Raw genomic sequence first — 15,835 nt, 5'->3', positions numbered from 1 at the left:
AGGCTGTGGACCCATAGAGGACAGAGTCCCCATACTGGTCAACTAGTTTCACTGGGGGTTCAGCAGGGAGTACAAGTTTGGTAAATGTTAAATGGATGGATGGATGCCAGGACTTATTAGAGCTTGAAACCAACTTGTAGGAACTAAACTCTTGGGCTGACAGCCAGTGAGAAATATAAGGAACCCAGAGATCAGGAAGCCCAGTGTTTTCCACTCTGATGGGAGGGATGGGTAAGAGGGGCCAGAGGACTAAACTTCTCCCATATGGAACCAGGATGCTCCACTCCTGTTGATTTTACATATTGGGGTTCTGGAAATAGAGTTTCACTTCTCTAAAAAGTCAGAAAACCATTGCGGTGCCTGGGTGGCTCAGTCGGTTGGGCATCTGACTTCGGCTCGGGTCATGATCTCGTGGTCCGTGAGTTCGAGCCCCGTGTCAGGCTCTGTGCTGACAGCTCAGAGCCTGGAGCCTGCTTCAGATTCTGTGTCTCCCTCTCTCTGACCCTCCCCTGTTCATGCTCTGTCTTTCTCTGTCTCAAAAATTAACATTTTTTTAAAAAGTCAGAAAACCATTATTCTACAGTTCCAGCTGCTGCATTTTTTTAGAAGGGACATGACTTATTCCCCAGGAAGGCTGGTCTGGGACCTAAATTTACTGACTCCTGGTCCAGTGCTCACTCAGCTCAATACCACAGCCAAGTCCACCCACAGACATGGGTCTGCTTCCAAATGGGGGGTCTTGCACCTGGAGGCCCAGACACAAGGGACATCTCCCCATCTCTGAGAGAGGGGTCTGGAATGAAGGCATGGGGGACAGGCAGCAGTGGGGGTGCAGGGCAGCAGGGCTGATACACCTGACCCATAGTGGGTGCAGGAATTCAACCTCCAGGTGTGGGAGGCCAGAGGGGATGGGATAGGGACCCCGGATCAAGGTGGAGCTCAGGAGCCTAGACCAGGTGGGGTGACCCAACACCAAGACAAGGTCCCTCCCCCAGCCTAGGCTGGCAGATCAGGGGTGGCCACAGCTCTGAAGGATAGAGGTCAGGAGCAGCCTGGAACACGCAATGGAAAGGGAAAGTGTCCGCTGGACCCAGGTTCCACCCTCCCCAAACCCTGCCTTGTAGGAAAGAGCAGAAACCCCAGCAGCCTCTGGGAGTCTGGGGAGGTGGCAGGGGCGGGGGGGGGGGGGGGGTGGTCCCAGTAGCTCTGAAGCCCTCTAGCAACAGCCAAGGAGCAGAGAGCCAGCGGCACCACCTCCTGGAGCCTTCGGGGAGTGCAGTTCACGCCCAGCCAGCCTCAGGCCCCTGGCAATAGGAGTTGCAGGGGTGAGGAGATGCCGTGCCCATAAGAGCAGATCAGCCGTTTATTGTTCCTTTTTCTACATGTTATCATGGAAAACTTTAAACATACCCAAAAGTAGCGCGAACTGTAGTCACAAACTCCCAGATACCCATCACTCTGCTTCGCCAGTTAGTGCATGGCTGATCTGGCTTCCTCTTTACCCTTCCCTCCTGCTTACCCCTTCCAAATTATTTCCCAGCAAATTCCAGGCAACATATAATTTCACCCCTAAATGTGCTCTTATGTCTCTCTAAAATAAGTACTTTTACAAGGTAACCACAATACCATTGTCTCACCAAAAAAATCATAGAAGTCCTTGACATCCTCAAATATCCAAACAATATCTTGACAACTGGGTAAGTGTCTCATGAATTCATAAATGCTTTTCTACAGTTTATTCACCAGAATCCTAATAAAGTCTACATGTTGCAACTACATGTTGCAATGTCTTTTGAGTCTTTTTTTTTCCAAACAATAGCAATTTATTATTTATTTTTGCTTACCAATCTTTGGGTTTTGACTGGGCGGTTCTTCTGCCCCTCATGGTGGTGGTTCCAACACCTCCCTGCATTCAGCTGAGGTGCCTGGGTTCTCTTTCTTTGGGCTTCTCCATATGGCTTCTCTCTTCAGCAGCGAAAAGAGTGGGAGGTTTTTTTTAATCTATAGGTTTCTCCTCCATTTGGGTTTTTTTGTGTGTGTTTGGGGGGAGGAATGGTTGTGGGGGGGGATGGTTTTTGGTTTGTTTCACTTGAAATTCATTTGTTGAAAGAACCTGGTCACATTTCCCACACTTGGGATTTTGTTGGTTTCACCCCTATGGTAACATTTAACATGTTCCTCAGACTTCTAAGTTGTACATTCTGTCAGTGGGAGTTGAATCCAAAGGTTTATTCAGATTCTGTCTCCATCTCTTGTTATGTCTGCTATCAGGAGGCAGGTGGTGCCAACTGACCTCTCTACTGATGTCAGCAACCACCCATGGTCATTACCTAGATCCGTTATTTCCTTGGGTACTGCAGAACTCTGATATTCTAATTCCATCATTCACTGTTTACTTTTATTATTTTGTTTAATGTGTATCTATTTTTGAGAGAGAGAGGCAGAGGGTGAGTGGGGGAGAGGCAGAGAGAGAGAGGGAGACACAGAATCTGAAACAGGCTCCAGGCTCTTGAGCTGTCAGCACAAAGCCCGAAGTGGGGCTCGAACTCAGGAACGGTGAGATCATGACCTAGGCCGAAGTCAGACACTTAACCGACTGAGCCACCCAGGCGCCCCTCACTGTTTACTTTTAAACCCAAAAGTCATTATTGATTCAGAATTACTTCCCACAACAGAACAGGCCCCTTGAGAGAAAATCTACTTCTGGACCCTGGGACAAGTCTTTGCCCTTTTCTAGAACTGTGCTGTCCAATGAGGCAGCCACTACCCACACGTGGCTACTGGACACTTGAAAGGTGACCGAGCCAAATTTGAGATGTGCCATATATGTAGAATATATTTCCAGTTTCAAAGACTTGGTATGAAAAACTAATCTTAAATATCTCATTCATAATTTTTATATGATTTGCATGTTGAAATAATATTTTGAATCGATTGAGTAGAATGAAACACATTATTAAAAACTTAATTTTACCTGTTCCCTTCTACTTTTTCAATGAGGCAACTAGAAAATTTTAAATTGTATATGCAGCTCACATTTATGGCTCACATTCTATTTCTGTTGACAGCACTGGTCTAGGATCTAGTTATCTCAGTGAATTTGTTAACTCTTCCTTGAGCTCTTCCTGTGTGTCAGGCACTGTTCAGAAAATGCAGTAGCGAACAAAACAGACAAAGCCCCTGCTCTCATGGGGCTTGGATTCCAGAAAAGACATATAATTAGCAAATCTCAAGTACACTGGTGGTGAAAAAGGGTTGGGGACAGGGAGAGGTTAAGGAGGAGCCCTTGGATAAGGAGACCTTTGATCAGGAAACTTTTGAAAGAAGCAAAGAGTGACTTCTGTGCACATATGGGTGAAGAAGTCCAGACAGACCTTGGGGGTGAGATGACAGATTGCACAAAACCAATGTGAGAACTTTGGTAGAGCTTTATCTTCCTTTTTTTTTTTTTATTTTTTAAAGTTGATTTATTTTAAGAGAGAGAGCGAGCAGGGGAGGGGCAGAGAGAGAGAAGGAGAGAATCCCAAGCAGGCTCCACGCTGCCAGCACAGAGCCCAATGCAGGGCTCCAACCCATGAACCACAAGACCACGACCTGAGCCAAAACCAAGAATCAGACACCCAACTGAATGAACCACCCAGGTGCCCCCTATCTTTCTTTTTTTTAAGATGAGATACTATTTGCACATGGTAAAATTCACTTTTTTGAAGTACGCATTTCAGTGAATTTTGACAAATACATGGAATCATGAAACCATGACCAAAATCAAGATATAGAATATTTCCATCGTCCAAAAACAATCCTCTTGCCACTTTCGAGTTAACCTCTCCTCTACCCTCCAGCTCTAACAACTACTTATCTGTTTTCTGTCCCTATAGTTTTGTCTTTTCCAGAATGCCATGTAAATGGAAACATGTGAGTCTGGCTTCTTTCACTTAATACAAGGCTTTTAAAAGTTGCCTAGTTATTGCATTTATCAGTAGTTTGTTCCTTTTTTATTGTTGCGTAGTATTCCACTGTATGGATGTGCCACAGTTTCTTCACCAGCTGATGGACAAAAGAAAACTAAAAAGTAATAAAGGAGAAAAAAGGAAACAAAATGAAAGCACAATTAAATGGGAAATACGAAATAAAACAGCAAAAAATGAGGCCTAATATAACAGTGTTTATAATAAAGATAAATGGGTTGAAGTCATCAACCAAAAGATAGAGAATCTGGGGCACCAGATGGCTCAGTTGGTTGAGATCTGACTTGAGCTCAGGTCATGATCCCACAGGTTCGTGGGTTTGAGTCCCACATCAGGCTCTCTGCTGTTAGCACAGAGACCACTTCAGATCCTCTGTCCCCCTCTCCCTCTGCCCCTCCCCACTCACACTCTCTCTCTCTCTCTCTCTCTCTCTCTCAAAAACAAACATTAAAAAAAAGAGAGAGAATCTAAGATTGAATAAGCAAAACAAGATCCAAGATGTGCTGTTTACAAGCAAATGCTTAAAACAAAAGGATATGGAGATTAAAGAGAAAAGAATTAAAAATTATATATCAGGCAAATAAGAGCCAAAAGAAAGCTACAGTCACCTTAATAGTAGCAGTCCTAAGATGTGACAAACAGAATCCAATGCAAACCATAATATCATAAGAAAGAATAACAGATTTTCAAATAACCACCCACGAGCATATATTTCCATTAAAAAATGTAGCTTCAAAATACGTAAAATGCCAGCTTATAGAATTAGAGACAAAAATTATTTATTTTTTTTCTTTAATCTCTCCTGGAAATGAATCAGGCAGACAGACGAATATTTCAATCAGCTAGCTGATCCACGTATACAGAATACTTAACCTTAGAATCGGCCAACATTCTTGTCAAGCACACACAGGATATTTATAAAAACTGACTGTTAAAATAAACCAAAATAAATTTCAAAAGATCAAAAGATCAATTAGGCTCTTTTGCTGACCATATGCAATAAAATCAGCAAAGATAACTGACAAATTCTCTTATATCTGGAAATTAACATACTACATAACTTATGGATTAATAACTATTTGTAGAATTATAAGAATTTATAGAATTATAAAACTAAGTACTACATGTCAAAATTTGGGAGAATAGACTAAAGCAATGCCTAGAGCAAAATGCCTAAGTTGAAAAATATCAGAAACAAAACAAATCAACATGGGGGAAAAAAAAAGAGAGAGGCAGACCAAGAAACAGACTCTTAACTATAGGGAAGAAACTGATTGTTAGCAGGGAGTGGTCAGTGGCGAGCTGGGTGAACTAGGTGATGGGGATTAAGGAGTGTGCTCATCATGATGAGCGCTGGGTGATGTATGGAAGTGTTCAATCACTAAATTGTACACCTGAAACTAATAACACTGTATGTTAACTAACTAGAATATTTAAATAAAAACTTAAAGAAGAAAAAAAAAGAATTTATCACAAAACCAGAAAGATTTAATGCAAACAAGCTACATGTTCAGTAAGGAAATTGGGAAAGAGCAAGAGAGGTGATAAAAGCTTGGACTATAGTAGCAGAGGCGGAGGAAGATCTGGGATACTTTCAAAGACTCAGCAAAGAAGATGCATGTATGAATGTGGAACTCAGTGGGATAGTCATAACTAGACAGGTAGACCTGGAAGCGTCAGCATTTAGGTGATATTTAAAGCCACAGTCAGAGAGCAAGCGTAAGTAGAGAAAAGCATAGGACCTAGGTGAGGTGGGGGTCCCAGGATGGGATAGGCAGAAATGCTACCTCAGACCAGCAAAGGTCACCAGAGCCTAGCATGTAAACCAGAATACCCAACAAGGAACATAACTGTCAGGCAGACCAGACGTCATCACCACCACCATCATCATCATCATCATCCCCATCACCACTATCATCCATCCATTCATTTATTCAGTATCTCACGAAGACGGTATTAGTACCGTTATTACATGGAAAGGGACATGGAGATTGAGCAAGCTTCAGTAACTGCTCCCAACGGTGGTCAGATTCTACTCCAGACCTTGACACTGCATTGCCAGTACAAGGATGCTCATTGCCACGTTGTTTACAACAGCAAAAAACTGGACACAACCCAAACTGCTACCATTGAGGGAATGTTCAAACAACTATAGGTGTGAGTGATAGACTGATACATTTAAGATCTACTCTAAATTCTGTGATATTTAGAGTAAGATCTAGTTTAAAATCAGCAACAGGAGCGTTGCCCATGGCGTCCACCGTGAGGGCTCAAGCCTTCCTCCACCGCTGATAGGCGTGTGGCGTGTGGCCAGTCACGTCACTCGTCTGAGGCTCAGCTTCCTCATCCATTCAGTGAGAGCCTCATCCTTTCTTAGTGAGGTCATAGGTCTACGGTGACAGCCAAATAGAAACAGACATGAGAGACTTTCACATCAGTAGAGGCCTTTGTAAATTTGGGGGGTAATGGTTGCTGCTTCCAGAACAGTGAACAGGCCTGGCTTTACGCAGGCAACTCCTAGAACATGGGGGAGGCCCTGTCCTGCCGGCAGTGTGACAGGGTCAGAGTTCAGGACCTCCATGCCTCTCTAGCTTTGCACACACACACAAAGAGAATCAGCCTTAGAGTCTAGCAACCAGGGCCTCCTTGCCTTGTACTCCTACTTTAGAGGGACATTCTCTGGCCTTCCAATGGCCAATGCCCCCTCAGAGGGCAACAAATCCCAACGATCAAGAGAATGTGCCTCCTGTAAGCCGCCACTCCCTCCTAGGTCATGCCGCAGTTCCCCAGGACCCCGAATTCCCTGCCTAAATGCCTGCCTCCAGGACCTTCTCCAATCCTTCTCTGGGTCCTTCTCCCCAGGGGTGCACTGACCCCAGTGTGTGCACCCCTAGTCCCAAAGGGCCAAAAGGAGGTTATTTGCAGGGGGATGAGGAGGTGGGGAGGACTCAGACATGATCGCCTGCATGGAGGGAAACCCCTCACAGTGCAAAACAAAAGCGTGTGATAGAAAAGAGGAGGCTCCAGACCGGAGCCTCCATTTGCACTTGGCCCCCAGACCTCTCAAATACTGGGCTCGCACACAAACATCATAACCCCGATCTTACCCCTCCCCTTCCCCTGCAAGGCTGGTGATAAAACACAGGGAGCAAAAACAATCGTTGCTGGAGGCCTAATTATGGCGAGCAGCCTGGCAGTGCTGTATATAGACTCCGCTTGGGGGGAAATGTGCTGATTTATGCAGTTCCCAACATTTAAAGGTGGAGACCAGACTGTGGCTGAATCAAATCTGATCACTCTCTGGGACAAATTGGACCCCTGAGCCCTGAGCACAAGTTTGTGAAGCACTGTCTGTCTCTCCTTCCCCCAGCCTGTACTGGCTTCCCCTGGGGCTCCCTGGGTTCCCTAAGCCAAAACCTCAAGGTGGCCTCACAGGTACTGAAGCAGAAGTCAGTCATTAGCGAGCATCTGCTCTGTGCCAGGTTCTGAGGAAACACACTTCAAACCAAGGCCTCCGGGAGCTTCCAGCCTACTGAGCTCAGACCCTCTTTGGCATGAAGGCTGTCCGGCTGTGAAAGATGGCACCAAATCCCCCTCGCGTCTCACATCTGCACTTCCTGCTATGTTACTTCAAATGCCCTCCCAGTCCGTCCTCTGGGCTCAATCAGGTGACTCGTGTGGGCCAAGAGGATGTCAGCAAACATGATGCGGGCAGAGGTTTGAAACGCTCTTGGGCCTGGGGCTTGTCCTCTCTGGCAGCTCTCCGAAGCCACCGTGTGAAAAAAGCTGGGCTAACATGCTGCAGAATGAGAGACCTCCGGAGCCATGTGCAGAGAGAGCCCTGCCCACCATCTCAGACGACCCAGAGGAGGCCACCGTAAGCCAGCCAGCCCTGGTCCCCCCACGCTGCAGACCACGAGCGAGCCCAGCCTAGCCCGCAAGAACCACCCGGCTGAGCTCTGCCCAAATTGCCAAACTACAGACCGTGAGTTCAGTGGATGGTGGTTGTTTTCAACCCTCCACAGCAAAGGAGAGAGCTGAGGAGGATGAGGGGGATTTACCAGGTGGACAAATAAGGAAAAATAAACCAGGCAGAGGGAACAGCACAAGCAAAGCCATGTGGGCTTGGAGGACTGTTTTCAGAGAAAGGAGTCACCCAAGAAAACTGATTGCAGGGCCTCTGGGACAGATGGGGCCAGTTCCAAGCGCGGCAGTTTGGACTTTATCCAGAAAACAGTGGGAAGGCACAGGAGGAATCCTGAGCAAGGGAGGGCTAAGGCAAGGTGCACTGTGCAAAGGTCACTTTGGCAGCAGTGAGGGTGATCAGATGCCCAGCCTCCACCTCCAGCAATGGACGGGCCCCTCCAGCCTCTGCAGGGTGTCGGGCAACAGCCCTTCCTCCCTCCCGCCCTCACCCCTGACCTCACACAGGAGCTGCCGCTGAAGTCCCAAGACAAATGCGTTTTAAATGAACCAAGAGAAATCAGTTTCCAGAAACCAGTCTCCACGGGTGAGACAAGAGCAGTGCTGTCTCAAGGCCAGTGACACGCATGCTGGAATCTCAGAGCCAGTGACAAGGGGGAGACAGCTGTGGACAGTGAGAGGACAGCTTCCCCAAATCATCCCCTTTTGGAGTTGGGTGGGACCTCAAGGGCCAGCTGGCCCAGCCCCCTCTGAAGTGGGTCCCTATCACATACCCTTTCTTACATACCTTCAGTGACAGGGTGCTCAGCACTATATTTGCCCAAAGTTCTTTATCACAGGCTTATGATTGGCTCATACCTCCTGCTTCTGCCTACACTAGCCCTCAGAGGTGGCAAGATGCCCACCGAAACCCCTTTGTCTCTTCTCCAGCCAGTACACAATTCTGGAGTGATCTGACTTGCACAGAATGAGAAGGGACAGCATGATCTCATTCCCCAAACCACATTGCTATCACCACAGCCCACATAAGCTCTCCTGGCACTTACATCGGCCCCACCCCACGTCACCTCCAGGCTCCCCTCCAGGACGAGGTGGTGTTTTATACATCCTTCTCTTATAGTTGAATTGCAATTCTTTGCCTACATGACAAGATGATTAAAAAACAGGCCCTGGAGGAAATCTGTCTTTGTCCCTGGCCTACCCCAGCCACAGCACAAGGTCTGCAGTAGAGTAGCAGCTCACCAAACATCCGCTGAATGAATGAGCCCATTCCCTGCAGAGTAAGGGCTACGGGATGGGTTGCACTACTGGATGGATTGCACTGGGCCAAAGAGCCCAGTACCGAGCATGTGGGCTCAGGAGCTAGACTGCTTCAGCTCAAGTCTGCTGGCCCTCCCCCCTCAGGCCCACAGTTCCCAAAGTGTGTGCCAAGAAACCCCTGTGCACTGCAGCAAACACACAGGGGTAACATGGGTTATTTTAAGTGTTAGAAACACCGGTGTGTGTCACACAACCGCAAACCTATCATGACCTAAGTACACAGCGGCCACCCTGTGAACATTAATCTGTGCCACGTTCCCTCTGACAACATCATATCTTTTCAAATCTGGGTTTTCAGTGGTTACAGAGATAAAAAGCAAACACCATGTGAAAATCAGTGTAGAGCAAGAAATGAGGACAGCAATGTCCCATCTGACTCTAAGTTTTAAAAAGTTGTGCAATACCCAATGGGCACATACATCCCGTTGCTACATGATGGTGTTATATCAGATGGAATAAAATTTTTTTCTTTCAGTTTATGTGAGTTATTTTTACAAATGGCTACTAAGCTGTGATGAAATAACTATCTTTAAGTTGTTTGTATCTAACTACTCAATAAATAAGACTACTAGGGAGGTGTGGCTCAGTCAGTTAAGCATCTGGCTTCAGCTCAGGTCATGATCTCATGGCTCCTGAGTTCAAGCCCCGCGTTGGACTCTGTGCTGACTGCTGGGAGCCTGGACCCTGCTTCTGATTCTGTGTCTCCTTCTATCTGCCCCTCCCCTGCTCATGCTCTGTCTCTCTCTGTCTCTCTGTCTCTCTCTCTCTCTCTCTCTCTCTCTCTCTCTCTCAAAAATAATCATTAACAAAATTAAAAGAAAAAAAGACCAATAGGTATTTCTTTTGGCCTCTGGGCACTTGGAAAACTTACTGAAATACTGTGGGTACTGGGAACAGAGAAATTGTGGGAATCTCTGTTTTCAGCATTTTACTTCACTTCTCTGGTCCTCAGTTTCCCTAAGTATAAGTTGGGGATGATAATAACATATCATAAGGTTGTTGACAGGACTGAGAATATATGCAGTATTTAGGATAGGACCTGGTACGTAACAACTGTTGTATACACATTATTACTACACAGAAAGGCCACATGAGTTAGTTGGCAAGATTATAGGGAAATGTCTAAAATGCAGCAGAGATCCATTTTCTAACATTCTCTTCTTTTTTTGAAACATTCTCCCCTTTTATTAATAACCATATTCCAAGTGCTTTGACACAAGTCACAGAGAGCACTGGACTGGGAGTCGGAAGGAGGCGTGTTCCAGGAGCAGCTCAGCTTTGAAACCTCAAGGAAAGCACCCCTTCTCCCTAAGCCTCAGTTTCCTCGTGTGTATGTCACCGGTGCAGTGGTGATGCACAGAGTCCAAGGAGAGAGAGTTAAGACTCTTTCTTGGAGGGTGCAAACACCCACAGGAACCAGACCACAGACGGAATCTATCCCCTATACAATAAACAGTGCAAATATCAGGAAGTGGGTGATTAATAGTGCTCAATTGACATGCTAATTACAAACCATTCTTATTACCTTGTTGCCGAAAGTTCCCCCAGGCTCTGGAGGCCACAACCTGAAAGAATGAGTTTCCCGGCTTAGTCTGAGTTGAAGGTAATTAAGCCCATCAGAGCTACAAAACCACATGCTTCAAACTGATTCAGACCTTTCACTAAATTAGACCATCTCCGAATGTGTAGGAATAGTGAGGTTTTGCCAGCTGTATAATCAGTTCCGTATTCAATTCCTTTAAATAGAGATTTATTGATTAAGCTACCTACTGTTTTTAAAAGGTAGTTTTGTCTTTGAAAATAAATAAATAAATAAATAAAGCTTTCCTTTAAAAAAGATCTCAGTTTCCATCAGATCAAATTCCCTTTGCCTTTTGCCTCTAGGGTTCCTCAGGATTCTGATTTTTTTTTTTTCGAATGTTAAGTTATTCCTTTATTAGATAGTCATTGAAATCGACCTCATTCCCATAGAGGAATGATTATGGGCACAGAAAATGCATTCATTCCTTTTACAAGGCTGGTGGCTGACAGAAGTGATTCTGCTGGTGGCTTCAACGGAAATGTTGTGTTTCATAAAACCAGCACTGAGATTGTTATAAAGCTGATTTGGGCATGTTTTCCTAAATTAAAAAAAAATGAAAATGGAAAAATGGTTTCTCTCAGATGAGGGCTCTACATGTAGAGATAGGACTTAGAGATCAAAACGCCCCCTACCTGCCCTAGCCACCCCCCCCCCACCCGCTAATGAAGAAGATGGGTGTCACTTCCTGACCTCACCCCCAGGGTTCCCCCAGGCCACCCAGGTCTGTCTCTGAGCCTGGAACAGAATGTAGACCTACCCATGGTTCCCAGATCCTCCCTATGGGCACAAGGCATTTAGATATCATGACCTAAGAATGCTCAGACTGAACAAAACGAATGATTACCATTTTGGCTTTTAAAAAATTACCTTACCCCATCCTTGAGACTCCCCCCATGACGTCATGCATACCTCTGGTAGAAGGGAAGGCATCCCACAGTTAGAGAGGGATGGAATCAGGACCAAAATCATCCTTCCCATAGGCTGCTAGAGCCAGACCGCCCGGGGTTCAAACGTTGCTCTGCCACTTACTAGCTGTGTGACTCTGAGCAAGTCACTTACCCTTTCTGTGCTTTGCTTTTCTCATCTGCCCAGTGGAAGTAACAATTGAGAATCAAGTGACTTAATATTCACAAAATGCTTATAAAAGACGCTGGAATACATTATTTGATGAAAGCAAGCTGCTGGCGTTTTGTCTTGTGTCTAACCAACACACACAGCCTCCTGCACCTCTGCACCTCCTGCACCTCCTGCACCTCCTGCACCTCCTGCACTCCTGCACCTCCCACACCTTCTGTGCACCTACATTCCTGCACCTCCTGCACCTTCTGCAGTCCTGCATCTCCTACATCTCCTGCACCTCTTGCACCTCCCACACCTTCTGCACCTCCTGCACTCCTGCACCTCCCACACCTTCTGCACCTCCTGCATCTTCTGCACCTCCTGCACTCCTGCACCTCCCACACCTTCTGCACCTCCTGCATCTTCTGCACCTCCTGCACTCCTGCACCTTCTGCACACCTGCACCTTCTGGGCCCCTGCATTCCTGCACCTCCCGCACCTTCTGCACCTCCTGCACCTTCTGCACCCCTGCACCTCCTGCACCTCCTGCACATTTGTACCTCCTGCACTCTTACATTTCCTGCACCTCCTGCACACCTGCACCTCCTATACATTTGTACCTTCTGCACTCCTGCACCTTCTGCACCTCCTATACACCTGCACTCCTGCACCCCTGCACCTCCTGCACTCCCACACAGCCTACACACCTGCGCTCCTGCACACCTGCACCTCCTATACATTTGTACCTTCTGCACTCCTGCACCTTCTGCACCTCCTGCACTCCCACACCGCCTACACACCTGCACTCCTGCACACCTGCACCTCCTGCACCTTCTGCACTCTTGCACCTCAGGATGGTCTACTTCCCTGGGGGGGCTCACTGCTCACTTTCTAACTTTTGGTCACTCCTGCCGTTCACTCCATACAAAAGTCTGTCAGGCTGTGACATTGCTCAACAACCTCTGATATGTTCTAGTCTGTCCTCTTGCCTTTTCCACAGTAATTGTTCCAGACCTGCCTCTCCCACAAAACCTATGACCCTCACTCAGCCTATTTCTCCTTCTTCACAATGAAAATAATGTCATCAAATAGAACCCCCTCAACATCCTTACATACCTCTCACTCTGTCCTGTTCCCAGCCACATGCCCTCACTTCACCACCATCCTCCCTGCCAGAGTGGAGAAGGTCCCATTACTTATCAATCTGAGGCTGCTTCTCAACCCTGGTAGGGCCTGATAGTACAGTTGTGTGGGTTGTGCACTGCACAAGAGCACCTTGCCAAGGTGCCAGTAGGAACTAAAATCCAACCCACCTTTCTTTTCCAAGTCCTAGACCCTTGCATGAGATGTCTGGATATGCATGGCTTTTCTGATTCATCCACCCAGAGTGGCCCATTTTTCAAATGTGAACCAAAATACCATAGGCAAGTGGGAACCTTGGCTCCTTAGCTCAAAACTTCAGACACCTGTTCTTTCAGAGCCCTTTCTCACTCAATCACCTCTTTATTAGCCTCTCCTTCCCTACCAAGTTCTACTGTTGGTTCCAGAACTGTCATGTGCAGAAGATAATGTTATAAAAAAAAATTGGCCAACACTTGGAAATGGGGAAAAAAATTACTGCGTTCCTTCATTGTGAGGTGTTACCAGGCAGTTTCCCCCACCTCTCACTATCTGACTTTCTAGGAACTGTGCTGTCCAATACGGTAGCCATCAGCTACATGTGGCTACTGAGCAGTTGAAGTGTGGCTAGTCCAAATTGAGTTGTGCTGTAAGTATAAAAATACATACTGGATTTCATGGACTTGGTACCAGAAGAAAATTTCCCTGGTCCATTTTCATCAGTAAGACATAAAAATTACAATCACACCTAATAACAGAGCTTCAAAATGCATGAAACAAAAATTCACAAAATCTAACCTAACACTCCTCTCTCCGTGACTGGTAGAAAAACTAAATTTTTAAAATAATTAAAAATGTAGATTTGAGCAATCTATAGCATAAACCGCCTCAATCTAACTTATATTAATAGAACACTGTACCCGACAATGGCAAAAAACATATTTTTTTCAAATGCTTATGGTACATTTACCCTAGGCCATTAGCCAAGTCTTAATAAAATTAAATTGAAGTAACACAGAGTACATTTTCTGACAATGACTGAATTAAATTTAAACTCATTAGCAATTTTAATTAATTAATAAAACCATTAGCAATTAGAAATCTAGAAAAAATAAACATTTGGATATTAAGCAATGGACTCATAATTATTGGGTCAATGAAGAAATCATAAGAGAAACTTTAAAACATGTTTATATAAGTAATAAATATACAATATATCAGAATATGTGGAATGCAGCTGAAGCAGTGCTTAGAGGGCTTTTTAAAATCTAAATATTTATGTTAGAAAATAACATAGATGTAAAATAAATGACCTAAGTTTCCACCTCAAGAAGCTAGAAAAAGAAAACAAAGCAAAGCCAAAGTAGGTAGAAACAGAGATTTTTTTTTAAAAAAAGCAGAAATCATCAAAATAGAAAATGAACAATAGAGGAAAATTAACAAAGCCAAAAGCTGTTTCTCTGAAAAGATTAAAAAACCCTAGCTTGACTGAAGAAAAGAAGAAAAAGAACCCAAATTACCAATATCAGAAATGAAGGAGGAGACAGCCTTACAAATCCTACAGATATTAAGAAAATAATAATGGAAAATTATAAATAAGTTTATACTAAAAATTATTTAGAGAATCTAGATAAAATAGACAAATTCCTTGGAAGAACAACTTCCCAAAACTGATTAACAAATCAAACAGAAAATCTAAATTGCCATATATCTAGTAAGAAATTGAATCCATAATTTATTTTTTTTTAAATTTTTTTTTTCAACATTTATTTATTTTTGAGACAGAGAGAGACAGAGCATGAACGGGGGAGGGGCAGAGAGAGAGGGAGACACAGAATCGGAAACAGGCTCCAGGCTCTGAGCCATCAGCCCAGAGCCCGACGCGGGGCTCGAACCCACGGACTGCGAGATCATGACCTGGCTGAAGTCGGACGCTTAACCGACTGCGCCACCCAGGCGCCCCTGAATCCATAATTTAAAACCTTCCCATGAAGAAATCTACATGTAGTTTCACCAGTGAGTTTTATTAAGGAGGAATTAATTCTTCTCTTAAAAAATTCAGAAAATGGAAGAAAGAACGCTTCCCAACCCACTTTATGAGACCAGCATAACCTTAGTGACAAATCCGAAAAGGAAAGTACCAAAAAAGAAAGAAAGAAAGAAAGAAAGAAAGAAAGAAAGAAAGAAAGAAAGAGAAAGAAGATTCTAGGGGCTCCTGGCTGGCTCAGTCCATAGAGCATGCAACTCTTGATCTCAGGGTTGTGAGTTAAAGCCCCACGCTGGATATGGAGGCTACGTTAAAAAAAAAAAAAAAAAAGTAAGCAGCAATAAAAAATTCCAGACCAATCTCATTCATGAACATAGATTCAAAATCCTTCAGAAAATATTAGCAAATAGAATTCAACAACATATATCAAAAGTATAATGTATCATGACCAAATTGGGTGTATTCTGGGAATCTAAATTTGGTTTAGCTTATGCAGAGCCAATTAATATAACTAACCATATTAACAGATTCAAAAGAAAAATTAAATACTTAAGTAGATGCAGGAAAACCATTTGAAAAAATAAATCAACAGCCATTCACTAAAAAAAAACCTAGCAATTCAGAATTCAAAGGAGACTTCAATCTAATTAATGGCATCTTCAAAAAACATACAGCTAACATTATATTTAATGGTTAAATATCCATTTTCACTACTTCTATTCGACAGTGTACCAAAGGTCCTAGACAGTGAATTAAAGCAAGGTAAAGAAGTGAAAGACATACACATCGGAAAGGAAGAAGTAAAAGTCTTTTTTCACAGATGACATGATTGTTCACACAGAAAATCTTAAGGAATCTACAAAACATCTACTAGAG

The 15,835-nt window shown here is 44.5% G+C and overlaps 1 long non-coding RNA gene across 4 annotated transcripts in view; it reads right to left on the bottom strand.

The window, feature by feature from the left end:
- Nucleotides 1-15,835, bottom strand: part of LOC123580190 — a 95,506-nt gene that overhangs the window by 46,004 nt on the left and 33,667 nt on the right. For all 4 annotated transcript variants that reach the window (XR_006703166.1, XR_006703165.1, XR_006703163.1 and 1 more), the window contains exon 3: nt 1,845-1,965. This is a non-coding gene — a long non-coding RNA (uncharacterized LOC123580190). The remainder of the gene's footprint in view (nt 1-1,844; nt 1,966-15,835) is intronic.

The sequence above is a fragment of the Leopardus geoffroyi genome, chromosome A3, assembly GCF_018350155.1.
Source record: "Leopardus geoffroyi isolate Oge1 chromosome A3, O.geoffroyi_Oge1_pat1.0, whole genome shotgun sequence".
NCBI lineage: Eukaryota > Metazoa > Chordata > Mammalia > Carnivora > Felidae > Leopardus > Leopardus geoffroyi.
The sequence above is the reverse complement of the archived record's forward strand: the minus strand, read 5'-3'. Positions and strand labels throughout refer to the sequence as shown.